Source organism: Cavia porcellus, unplaced genomic scaffold (genome assembly GCF_034190915.1).
Source record: "Cavia porcellus strain 051 isolate PalLab524CR breed Dunkin Hartley unplaced genomic scaffold, mCavPor4.1 scaffold_19, whole genome shotgun sequence".
NCBI lineage: Eukaryota > Metazoa > Chordata > Mammalia > Rodentia > Caviidae > Cavia > Cavia porcellus.
The window spans coordinates 36,022,342-36,035,522 of NW_026947502.1; the positions used below are offsets into that span (position 1 = coordinate 36,022,342).

The following is a 13,181-nucleotide window of genomic DNA, read 5'->3' on the forward strand; positions in this document are numbered from 1 at the left end:
CTTTCCAGGGGGAAACTGAGCTTTGACGCAACCCTTCCTGTATGGAGAAACTCCTTTTCCTCTGTTCATCTCAGCTAAGTTTCTGTTAAGCAACTGCAAATGAAAACCAGCGGTCGCCTTCATATACTTCTGATCATTATGTCTCACACTGATAGCCTGTAGCAAATGCCAAAAAAGGCTCATCAAAGTTTCCTTTAGAGAATCAAAAAGAAGTGTGTGTTTCTGGCCTATGCAACCTTTGATTATGTCCCCACAACCCAGTTCTGTTCGTGGCTGTCCTCATTAACCTTTGCTCAAGAATGTTTTAACACCCTCCCAAATGCTTTGTGCTATGTGCTGATGCCATAACTCCCCACCCCCTCCCAAGTCCAGGGCCTCAAGAATTTGGAAAAGTCAGTTCCCCTCAATGTGCTCTTTTCTCTTAGCCTCTTTTCTGCTGGGCATGGTGGGTCCTTGTTGGTGCTGCATCCTGCTCTGAGGGTGACACCACTTCCCCTGTGGTGCTCTGGGCGCAGTCTTTCTCTGAAGGCCACACTCTGACCCTCCATGGGAATATCACCCAACCCTGAGGTTTTCAACAGAGAAAAGGACATTGAGTTTTTCCCTTGGTCCCTGCTTAGATACCAATGCCCTAGTGTGTTTATAATGTTTTTAAATAACCCATCATTCAGTTACTTTGTTTTTCTCCTTCCCCTATTATGATTTTGCCCTTTATCTAGTTGGCTGGGATAGAAATGAATTTTAATATAAAATGTATTGCTAATGTTGCACTCTAAATCCTCTCCAATTAAGAGGAGTGTCAAACTTGGTAAGTCTATTTTAGCCACTTCCTGAAATGCATTCTGTCCTAAGGTCCTCCTTATCAACCACCCATCATTCATTCATCTCACTAATGAAATGTTTTACATTTTTTTCATTTATCCCTTAGGCCCAAGTTTTAGATATTTATTCACTACATTTAAAAAATTTAAATCGTGTGAACCTCTTAAAAGACTTTCCATTACACACAGTATGACATTCAGAGCTATAGAATGGAACCCAGGATCCTATGGAAACCTCCCCTCCAGTTTTTGGCCTCATTTTCTGCCACCTTTAAATATACTACTTTCCAGATGACAGTCTAATTGTGAATTTGTCAACATTTTATGCTTCTACCTCCACATCTCTACAAAAGCTGTTCCTTTTTCTGGAGCAGGCTGCTCTGAATTTGTTTGATGAATTCCCAGTTGAACGTTACTATGCAGTTTGAAAACCCACTTCTCTGCAAAAGGTGCTTCGGCAGCTGTAGTTACTTCCTTCTCTGGATCCTGTGGACACTGGAGGACTTGATATTCATGTGATAATTATCCATGAGCAGAGTCTTTCTCATTAAACCATCGCTCCTTGCCAGACAAGGTGACCTTGATTTACACAACTTTATATCTCAATTGAATGCAGACAACATCAACCTGTGTTCAATGTTCATTAAAAGATTGACAAAGAGCAATGAAAATTATGATGCAGCACATTTATTTACAAAGTAGTCCCATTTTATTATCCTGAATTACATCCCCACTAAATTTCTCCATACTCTAGTGGCTAAATTGTTCCCATCCCATCAGTGGTTGAAGAACTGCAGAGCTGACAAGAAGTTCTACTGCTTTGCAGCAGTGAATGGAGTAGTCCAGTGTGTAAGCATATGTAGATCATAAACAAGACAGAATTTGGAGCTATGAATGAGCTGCACATGGAATCTACAGGGATAAGAGGAAAGGGTGCACCGAGTGATGAAAGTTCTGCTCCTCCATCTCAGTGTGGAGGAAGCAGTGTGGTACAGGGTAAGACTCACACACCAGTGAGTGCGTGGTCCTGGCCACTGACTCATGTTGGTGTTTTGTTAACAGTAATAAGACATCAAGAAACAAAGAAGCCTCATTAACATGGATTCTAATAAAACAATTTGTGGTATGATGAGGATGTGATAAAAATGTAGCTGTGTGCTCTATGCAGAATTTACTATAAAAATGTATAGAAGAATTAATTTGCTTAAGAAAAACCAGGTGCTTTAAAGTATGCTCAAGTATTTTTGAAACATTGATTATATTAAAAACCATGATTAGTTTCCTTCTTTAATAAGTGACCAATTATATTCTCTACAAATATGTATCAATCTAAGTAGGTTAACTTAGTCCAAATTAGGAACATATTTGCAACAGGACTGAATTTCTTGAAAAATATTTAATTTTCCCTCAAATGCAGAATGATCTTCTATTCAGATTTCCCATTGGTAAGCTTATCCTGTTCGTTGTTTGAATATCTACTGATTCACTTGTTCAACTCTGCCTTGTATTACCGGCTTCGATTTCAAGATTGTTGGTAAGGACAATTCAAATTGTCCTTAATGTTTTAACATATGTAGAAATATTAATAATATAAAAAATCACAATGAAAAATTTCCACAGCAGAAAGCTGTGTGTGTTATTGAGGGGCTCAGAGGAGTTGTGTATTGTTTTGATTAATTCATCTCTTTTTAAAATTTCTTTTAGTTCTAGGATTCAACTTCAGAACCCATGCAGATTAATATTATCTAATTATATCTAAATAATATCTAAAATGTTATCCACCCTTTAGAAGTTTACAGTTAGGAGCAGGGGTCAGTAAAAGAGATGGAGCATGTGTACCACAGACAAGTTGGCAATTCGTGCAAAAATGTGGACACCTCTTTGCCTACATAGCATGTGGTCATGTCCTCAGAAACAACTAGCTATGGCTGAACAAGTAGATAAGACTCGATTAGAAACAGGAGCATCCACTTTGCTATGCCAAAACCAATGCAAGGATCAAGAACCTTGAATGCGAATAACAGAAGATTCTGGAAAATGTTAGTAGTTGGTAAGATGACATGATGGTAAATATGGAGAGTAATGAGTAGCAAGGAAAGCTGACAGTAGAGTGTGAAATGCACTTTGGGTTTTTGTTTACCATATGTGAGGAAAATAGAATCCTGACGTGGTCCTAGACTCCTCTCCACCTGCCTCACAGTTGAACCATCTGTATCTCCACAGTTCTTTACCGCCTCAGTTCCTGAAGTAACTACTCACACATGTGCTGTTGGCCACAGGGATGGGGACGCCACCTGAAATCCATGGAGAGTAAGCAAAAGCTAATTTTAATTCCTTTGATGCATTGGATGAAACATTCACAGAATCCATAGACCCACTCTTTTGTACATTTTTTCCACATTCATATATTACTCTTTTGTCTGCTTTTAAAAATGTTTATTAGTACATGTTTGTAATACATAATGGTTACGTTCACTGTAGAGAACTGGCCTATGTACATAAAAGCTTTCAATTCTATTTATTTGCCCTTCCCCTCCACTTTCCTTTTATTTTGCCAGCATTAGATTTATATATTTAACTTGTAAGTCATTATAAAGTTAATTATCATATATTGGTCAGATATTTGGTCAGATTAATAACTGACCACCATATAAAACACATAAGACAATAATTCTAAATCAAATTATACTTTTGGATACATTACCTAGGGTGCATAACAGTAACTTTATTTCTCTATTATTTTGTCATTTTCCACTATATTTATATATTGTTTTCTTTGTATAAGAGGAACTGTGAATATTTAAGCTTGTGAGTCTGATTTACTTCACTTAATATTATAGTCTCAAGGTGCATCCATTTTTGTACACATTACTCAAGCTTATTTTTCTTTATGGCAGAGGAGTATCGCATTGTTTGAAAGTCCCATTTTCATTTTCCATTCATCTGTTGATGGATATGCAGACTGTTTCCAAGATTTAGCTATTATGAATTGTGCTATTCTGAACATATGTGCATACATCTCTATGGTATCGTGTCTTTAACTCTTTTGGGAAGATATCTACAAGGGGTATGTGGTAGAGAAGTGGGAAGGAGTCTGCTCCAGCTCAGCTTCACTAACTCCTCATTGGGGAAATTCTATATCTCCCTCCTTGAATTTTTCCAAATTCTGGTCTTATCTCTCAGTAATACAGTCTTTGTTAACTTTAGTGGCAACTCATAAAAATCCTATTTATTTGACAATCTATAGCGATTCATATTTACTCCAAAGATTATTGTCTAAAAGAAGAAATGTTGATGTGAATGAGAATAATCAGGTTTTTATTTTGTTTTGTTCTCTTAGACTGAACCTCACTACTTAGGTCAGGCTGACCTGGAGTTTGTGGTGGTCCTCCTCCCCTAACCTCCCAAGTGCTGAGCTTACAGGCATGCACCACCACGCCCAGCTCGTAGTTTATCTTAAACTGAATACAGAGAAGGAAAAGGAATTGGTTGAGGATAAGAATGAAGGGAAAACCTGGCAGAACTCCTACCCACTGAAAATACAGAATAAGAGAAATGCTGAAGGAAGGGTAAAGGCTGATAATGAACACAAAGGAGCTTTTTCTGTCCTTTTGCTTGTTTATACCTGACTTATGCTTTGTATCTCATTCTGATATGCTCTCTCCAATGTGCACTGAAGGTTACCATCAAACAGTATTTCCTTTTCATCGTAATGCTGCTTTTAAAAGTGACAAATGCAAACATTTTTTGCTTTTCTGGGTAATCTCTTATGTATAAACAAAATCTATATGATTTTCCATGGTGTCTTCCCGTATTTTCCACATAGATGACTTTATTAACAGTTATTAACCAATGTAGTTCTATATTTCCATTGATCACATATATTATTATTGAATATTTTTAGAATTTGAATTTACCAAAAATTAAAGAATCCTTTGACAAGAATTACTCATATTTTATGTGATTTTCCAGATTTATAAATACAAATATTTGTGGGCCGAAGGAGTTAAACTACATTTAAAATGTATTAATATTAATAAATTAAATATTACTTTCAGATTCAATAAACTACTTTTTCTATACACAAAATGTTCCCTTGAACATAAAAAGGTCATTTGCTTGAGTCCAGTTATAACTTTATCAGCTATATATAACTGAAATTTAAGCAATTATTTTTCTCCAAAGATTTGTTTTCTCAGTTTCCTTAACAGCCCTAATTTTATACCAGTAAGTTCAAGTGTGTAACCTGGACTCCTACTTGTTATCACTTTTTTTATCCTTTAGTATAAGGACTTTCAATAGGAAAGATAGTCAAATTTTCTTTAAATTTTTCATGGATCTAATCCTTTATTTCCATTTCTAAAACTCCTGCCATATTTAAAGCTCTTTCCACTTCACACCATAGCTGCAAAGTAATCTGTTAGATCTGGTCCATCACAACTTCAAATTTAATATCAGACACGTAAAAGCAATTTTACCTTTTAATCTAGATTTCATGGTTATCTGTCATATTTTCTAATACTACTAAATTTTCTACATTGTAACCATTTTAACAATTGAGTATCTTAATCTTCATATGAAGGTAATAATATTGTGCATTTATCTCATCTTTGTATTTAATTTTAAACTTTCCATTGGTGAAAAGTCTACCCATGAAGAGAGTAATTTGGCCCTCGAAATAATGTAAGTTGATTATTTACCAAAGATGTTTGAACTGAGCAGGTGACCTGAAGTGCATTTGTTTCCAGGGTGATTCTTCTTGTGTTCTCAGGGTACTTTGTGTGCTCTTTATTTTCTGTTTTTAGTATCAGGAACTCAGATTCTTTTCTGTTCAGCTAAGTCTGATTTCTCTTGTATTTCAGCTCCTATTCCATCAACCTGTGTTCCTGCAAGGCTTGCAGCAAACATCTCTCACTATTAGGTTGGATTCTGTTTGTCTTTAGCTTTCAGAGCTTTGAAAGGGCATTAATAATTTTTATTCCTTCATAAGGGAGAAGCCTGTACTTCTTACATGTTAGCAACCCTCTCAAAGACCCTCAGTTACCTTCTTAACTATCTGTTCTTTCCTTTCTTCACCACATCTTTTCTGCCTGGTTATACTTCCAATTTTTAGAATATTAATACCATCCACTGGACTGTGCATACTCATATATCATCATCTGACTCAGCAATCTCAGCCAGATCAGGTGGCACATAGAGTACTACCAACTGTTTAAGAGGTTGAAGCTAAAGGATCACTAGAGCTTAGGAGTTCAAGTCCATTCTGGGCAACTCCATCTAAACAAAAGAAGAAGACTATAGTCTTGCTATTTATATGACTTCAGAGAGACTTGCATGGTGAATTTTTCATAAGATGTGCATGAAACCTTTATCCATAACTATGAGTATATATAGAAATGGGCAGAAGAAATGGTGAGATGTGGAGTGTTGCCAAAATTTAGGGGTAAAGGGCAAGAGAAGGCAAAAGAAACAGAAAGAAAAGCTAGCAATAAAGATGTTTAGGAAAACACAAAGCCACAAAAAAACAAGAATAAAAAGAGTTTTTAGAAATACAGCATGATAGATAGTTTAAAAGAAACAAGAAATCCTTGAAATTAACAATAAGAAAAATCTTCAGAATTGATGGTTGAGTTGAACACTTGTTTTGATTACTATCAAGTTTTCTTTCTTAAAAACTAACTGGTGGGCCAAGAACACAGCTCAGTGGCACAGCATCTGCCTGGCAAATGCAAAGTCCCAAGTTTGATTCCCAGTACCAAAAAACTAAATGGTGAAAATGATTGAAAATTGACCCCCTGTAGACATTTTAAATTAACAATGTTGTTTAAGGTTGAAGCATAGTATAATTACCTGTAAATATGTACATAAAAATATTCCGTTGTTTGCCATGTTTTAACAAAACACAAAGTGCTTAACGAAAGCAAGTATGTTTAAAACTCATGCACATAAGAAATACATTAAAAATGATGAAGAACACATACGGATTGGAGGGGTGTCTGGCCTTATATCTTCAAGGGGAGTACAGGAGATCCTTGTAACATTGGTATGTGTATGTCTGTTATCTACTCAAGAAAGCCCAAAAGTCACATGAAATTTTAGTTCTTTAAAAAACCTTACTATGAATTCTTACTTGTAAAGAAGTTGACTAATGTATTTGAAATGCTAACTAGAATTTCTAGAATATGAAGACTGACCAAATATATATTTGCTATCTTGCCTACAGCCCATAGTCCATCAGTCATTCCAAGTTTATGTGTATCTATTGTGTCTGGTGGTAGAAATAAATAACTGATAAGACACTATAACAACACTCTCAGGAATCTTGCATTCTAATGCGGAAGACAGGTGAGGAAAAGTAAGCACACATACACATAAAATAATTACACTTCATGAGAGTTATGAAGAGAGCAAGTAAGGAATGGACATGTAGAAGCCCTGAATGGGCCACGGGCCATAGCTGCTCCTGCAAATCTTTAAGAATGCTTCCTTGAAAATGTAACATTAAAACCAAGGCCTGAATGATGAGGAAGTAACAGTCAGTCAAAGAATGACAGGCAGTACTTTCCATGAAAAGGAAACCACTTATACAACGATGTGATGCTAGAATGGAGTTGGAGGTCGTAAGGTGCTGATGTAGTGAAAGTATATAGAGCAAGAAAAAAACAATGGAAGCCTTTCTGCAGCATTGTCAGGACTGTGGGACTCATTCTAAATTGGATAGGAAGACATGAAAGGTTTTATGCAGTAAAGTTGTATGGTATTATTTGGAGTATTGTTATGGTCACCTCACCTGCTGCATAGGGAATATACTGAAGAAAAGCAAGTGTAATACCTAACTGAGAAGGTATTACAATGATCAACATAGTATGCTACCAGAACAAAAATGGAGATATTCAAGGTAGATTTTAGGAAAGTATTGGCAGGACCTTCTGAAATACTGTTTGTGCTGTGGCAACTGGGTGTCATAACTACATATAGGAAATTAAGGGCAAGTCTCGGTATGCAGAAGTTAGTACTGAATTCACTGAGGTTAAGGTGCCTAGAAGACGTTCAAACGGTGGAGTCGAAATAGCATCCTAGGCAGTTAAAGAACATTTGCTTTCAGTAATGAAGAAACTTGCAGTTACTCAAAGAAAAACCATCTGTATAAAAATTGAGGCACAATGTATCTAAGTATCAAGAGTAAACAGTGTTAACCTTTCTTGGAAGCACTCAGCAAAGGTTTCTCATCTTGCATGCATGCATGCTGTATGGCACTCTATTTCGTGGCTCCTTTGCATGAATCTAGAAAGTTTAAGAACACAGCTGGAGGTCTCTTTATTGCCACATGCTAGCATATTTGTAACAGATTCAAGTAACTCTTAGTGAATAACCCCAGTCAACAGTGTTTTTATTGAAGAAAAAGCAATTTCACATTTTGTTTGTATTGAATTTTATCTTGTAGAGCTCAGCATGAATTTGTAATTTTGGAGCACCCAGATTTTTTGGTGGGGTTGGAAAAAATAAATTGACACATAAAAGTTTTTTTGTAACCTTTGCCTTGTCTTTAGTCATTAGAAAGAAAAATTAAATCTGTGTGTCTGAATTGTACCTTTGATAAAGCCAGTCACTGGGAATAAAAGCTTAAATGCATTGAATTTGTCCCAGCTACTGAGGCTTGTTATGTTTCCATTTTTCTCAAAAGCTTTAAAGTTATTTCCTTGAATAAAATCAACCATCTATACAGTCTGAGTACCTTTCATGAGACTTTTTATGAGTAGGTTTTTTTAAAGGTCCATTAAGCCAACATTGTATTTTTATACATATATTTTAAGCTGTGCTTTCCTTTTTATTTTTCATGCACAACTTGGTAAGTGAGCACAAAGTATTCAAATGCTATCTCCATCTTAAATCCTAACATTGGAAACTGGTTGATGTTAAAAGGACATTCATTAATTAGTAATAAAAATAGGGAGATGATGAAAAAGTAGATCTCGGCTGCCACAGATCTCTTCTAAATATGCACACATATCTAGGGACAAGGAAACATAATATGCTTATTGTACATGTAAAAGAATTTAAATATTTCGGCTCACATCTACCTTGTGTCCTAACAGTACTTTTAATATCCAAATCTAACTTATTTGCATGACATTCTAGAGAGGTGGGCACTATCCTTACTTCATGAATTAAAATATTGAAATAATTTTCCATGAATATGAATGGGGCAGATACAAATCCATATCTTTCATTATAGTATTTTCTCCTACACTATATCCTACCGTAGAAAGATGTTAGGTACCTATAGAGATAAATATAACCCCTAAGGACAATAAAGAGCAAGTACTCACATTATAGCTTTGGAAAATCCACTATTAATATTGAGGTTAGGATTTCCCTATGGAATGGGAGCTGGTATCTCCCCATTCTCAGGACCTCAGCAGCCTGAGACAGCATCTCTCTGGGAGTCGAAGATGGGCAGGGTAATGAAGTGGCAGGCAAATATCTAGTGATTTTCAGTTCATCATTTCTTAGAAATTACAGAGGAGATATTCTAACAAAGTGAAGTAAACACATAAAGAAGAAAATATGAATTCCAGCAAACAAGGAGGGTATTTTTGGGGTCATTCAGGAACCTTGGTACTTTTGCATCAGTCTTAGGTGGTAGGCTTTACTATTGCCTAATGCCGCTGGGATATTAAGGAAGGACACCTCTACTGGGTGTTCTCCTCAGCCAAACTCACATAAGGAGAATCATCATAGATGTTCCCAAGTGACAGTGCTTAGCATGTTTTCTTACGGCCACCTAATCAGTCAACTCGTGCAAGGTCTTATCATCATCTAACATGGTGTTCATGAGGACGAGGTGTTCTTGACTCAGAAAACCCAAGCTCCCTTCTCAGGCTTCATTCGTGGTTCTACCCTGTCCACCTTTCCAGATAATGAAATTTCAGTTCTTCATGGTCCTGATGAGAAGGTGCAAACTGGTGGTATTAGATTAACTCTGTGCAGACATATACTATTCACTATTTCTGTTATTTTTTTAATTTAAATTTTTTAAAAAAATTAATTTTAAAAAAATTTTAAAAACTTTTAAAACAAATTTACAAAGTTTTAATACTTGTAAGAGTTGACATAAAATGTTGCATTTCATACTTCTGTTTAACATGCAGAAAATCTGGCAATATTGGGCCCATAGAGCTCCATGGCAACAGTCAGATATATTTGAATTGGGTCAGCTTGTTTTAGATCTAGCAGATCCTTGCCAAGTACCATAACTCCTATCAGTCCCTATCTACTTTCACCCAAAGCACTTTACTTGTGTGTGTCCAGCCAGATTCCTGCAGGTAGGTGAGTTGACAAACTCTTTATGAAGCAGGATTAAAAAGAAAAAGCCAAGTTTCCCTACAGCTGTTATTTGTCCCAATACAGATAAAAACTGTAGCTTTTGACCCTGTGAAAAACCCCTGCTCCCATAACATCCTGTTATGCCTAAGCAGGGCCACCAAGATACAGCACTATCACAGCTTGACAAACTGTCTTTGCTCTCTTTCTGCCCACCCATAAATTCCATGGTGAAGACCAATCCCTTTGACCGAATGTGTAAGAACTGGAGACTCTCCTTTGTGTGATGGTCAGCCAGTTTACATAAGTCTGCTGGTTCATCTAAAACCAAATAAGTCCTGCTGTTTCCCAGAGGTCTCTCTAGTCTCTTAAATTCTGAAACTTCAACCTCCAAACCACAGAACTAAAATCACTATGCATCCCCTTCCAGAGACCCAGTTAGGGCCCTAAATTCCTCTAACATAGCTGAAAGAAGAGAAAAAGCAATACAAAGGTTAATTTGTCACTTATCCTGCCATAATCAGCACAGAAACTTTAATTTAGAAATGATGGAAAAAGTTCCCTATGAAAACAAAACTCAAGTTAAGATTAGCATTCAGGAAATTTCTGTCTTTAGAATCTATTTCTACTACACAGTGAATGATACTGTTATGAACTTCATATCCTGTTTCTCAAAACGATTGTATTTTCTACCTAAGCTAATGATCACTTAGTAAAAGACTGAGCAAAGTGTCACTGCTTATATTCTGTTAGTTGCTCAACCTCCTATTTGACAACCAAATTAAAATATATTGTAGAGATATTTTATCATTTATAGTGCTAAATAACTGTGATCAAAAGATTGCCATTTTAAGACTTGAGAGTACATATATACATAAGTTTCCTATGGCTAATTTGTCTTCTCAAGCCCAATTTTCCACTAAAATGATAACGTGATAATATGTTTCTAGATGTAAAAATTGTATTTATTTATATTATATAACATGAGGTTTTGAAATATGTGTTCAAATAATTGACATAATCAAGCTAACTAACATAGTCTCCATTTCTGCCCCCTCTCTGCCACTAGCAACCAATGCTTTATTCTCTACTTTCTGCTTTTTTTTGTTGTTATTGTTGTTGTTGTTCTGGGGATCAAACTCATGACCACACACTTGCAAGGCAGGTGCTTATGCTGCTAGGCTAAATCCCCAGCCATTCTATGCTTTTATAAGTTCAACTTTTTAAAATTTCATATACAAATGAAGTCATGCTGTATCTATTCTACTATGCCCAGTTATTTTACTTACTATAACATCATCTAAGTTTATCCATATTGTTACAAATAGCAGAATTTTCTTCTCTTTAAATGCTGAATATCTCATTTTATATATGTGCATATCGCATTTTCTTTCTCCATTATCCATCAACAGAGAACTGTCTTGTCTCTATATCTTGCCATTATGGAAAAGGCAATCATAGACTTGGGGAAAAAGCTTCACAATTGAAAAACACAACTGATGTAATATCTTAGTATTATAAAAATGTTAACTGTAAATCTGTAATGTGTGAAGTGTCATCTACAGGAATTAAAAGTTATCAAGTGTGGTCTCAAGAAAGTAAATTGTGATGGGTGGGGAGAAGAAGCCAGCCCAGCATGCTGGTGACCACTGGGACTCTCCCTTGGGTAGCCACTGTGGGCTGGGAGAAGAAGCAGCCAGCCCTGCCCCATAAGCCTGCTGGCCACAATTACCTTCAGAGATCTGGAGCCAGCATGGGCCAGGAAAACCAGCCAGCCACAACTTGGAGAAGCCATGATTGTCTGGAGAAGTCCGTCTTGCACCCCACTGCCTCTCTGGGAATCTTGGCTAGAGAAACCCAGATACCTGACCCATCTCCCTACACTATGAATAGGTAGCCAATGTAGGAAGTGCCTGGGACCCCACGATCCATTCATCCAGAGGAATCCAAGGAAAATGTCAAGATGAAGGAGCAAAACATGATCTCTGACCTCCAGCCCAAATAGAACAGATCCAGAAGACATGGACAGAGAAGCAAAGTTGCCCACCTGAAATTTCTGGGATGATGGCAACTGGAGTAACGAAACTATTTCATGAAGCTGTGAAAGAAGTCAGATCAGAAATAATACCTCAACTAAAAGAAGAAATGACAAACATAATGAAAGGGTTTCTAAAGAAGACATAGATTTAAAAAAATGAGGAGCATAGAAAAATGAGGGAAACCTTGAATGAACAATACAGAAAAACTGAAATACATGAAGCAGACAAAAAAAGATATCCAGGAAATTTAAAAATCCATTGAAAGCTTGCAAAATTGCTTGAAAGAAACTGTACATAGACTTTCAGACCTTGAAGACAGGACGGCAGCTAGCAATCACAAAAGAAAAGATCTCTTAAAAATAACAAGGAATCAGGTAATAACAATTCAATGGCTGCAGGAAAATGCAAAGAAAAATAATTTAAAAGTGACAGGTGTCTGAAAAAGCAGGAGTCAACATGAATGATATAAAGAGACTATTTGCAATAGTTATAGCAGAAAACTTCCCAAGCTTGGGAAAAGGATGTGACATACAGAGAATTGAGGCATATAGAACTCCAATTCAACATAACCAAAGTAAATCTACACCCAGATCTCAGAAATTCACAAGAACAGCTATTAAATACTAGTAGGGGAAGGAAAAAGATCACCCATAAAGGAAAACCAATCAGAATCATGACAGACTTCTCAACACAGACAATCACTCAGGAAGAGCTTAAAGTATTTCAAGTCCTGAAAGAAAACAACTTCCAACCCAGATTGATATACCCTGAAAAGCTGTCTTGCAAAATTAATTAAGAAATAAGATATTTCTATGACAAAGAATGACTGAAGGAATCCACAAGCACCGAATTAACCCTACAAAGAATACTGAAGGAGATTCTAGAGAGAGCTGAAAATCACCATAGTCCTAGGAACAGCAGCAAAGTGGTATCACTGAGTGTGGCAGATAGTTGAATGGAGGGAAAAAGTAGGGAACCAAAGGCAGGAAAAAAGCAA

The 13,181-nt window shown here is 36.4% G+C and overlaps 1 protein-coding gene across 9 annotated transcripts in view; it reads left to right on the forward strand.

The window, feature by feature from the left end:
• Nucleotides 1-13,181, forward strand: part of Kcnn2 (potassium calcium-activated channel subfamily N member 2) — a 476,524-nt gene that overhangs the window by 313,259 nt on the left and 150,084 nt on the right. For 4 of the 9 annotated variants that reach the window (XM_063230941.1, XM_063230942.1, XM_013156196.3 and 1 more), the window contains one exon: nt 3,045-3,131. The exons of the other annotated variants lie outside the window; for them this stretch is intronic. The gene's annotated coding sequence lies outside the window, so the exon portion shown is untranslated. The remainder of the gene's footprint in view (nt 1-3,044; nt 3,132-13,181) is intronic. 9 annotated transcript variants of the gene reach the window in all.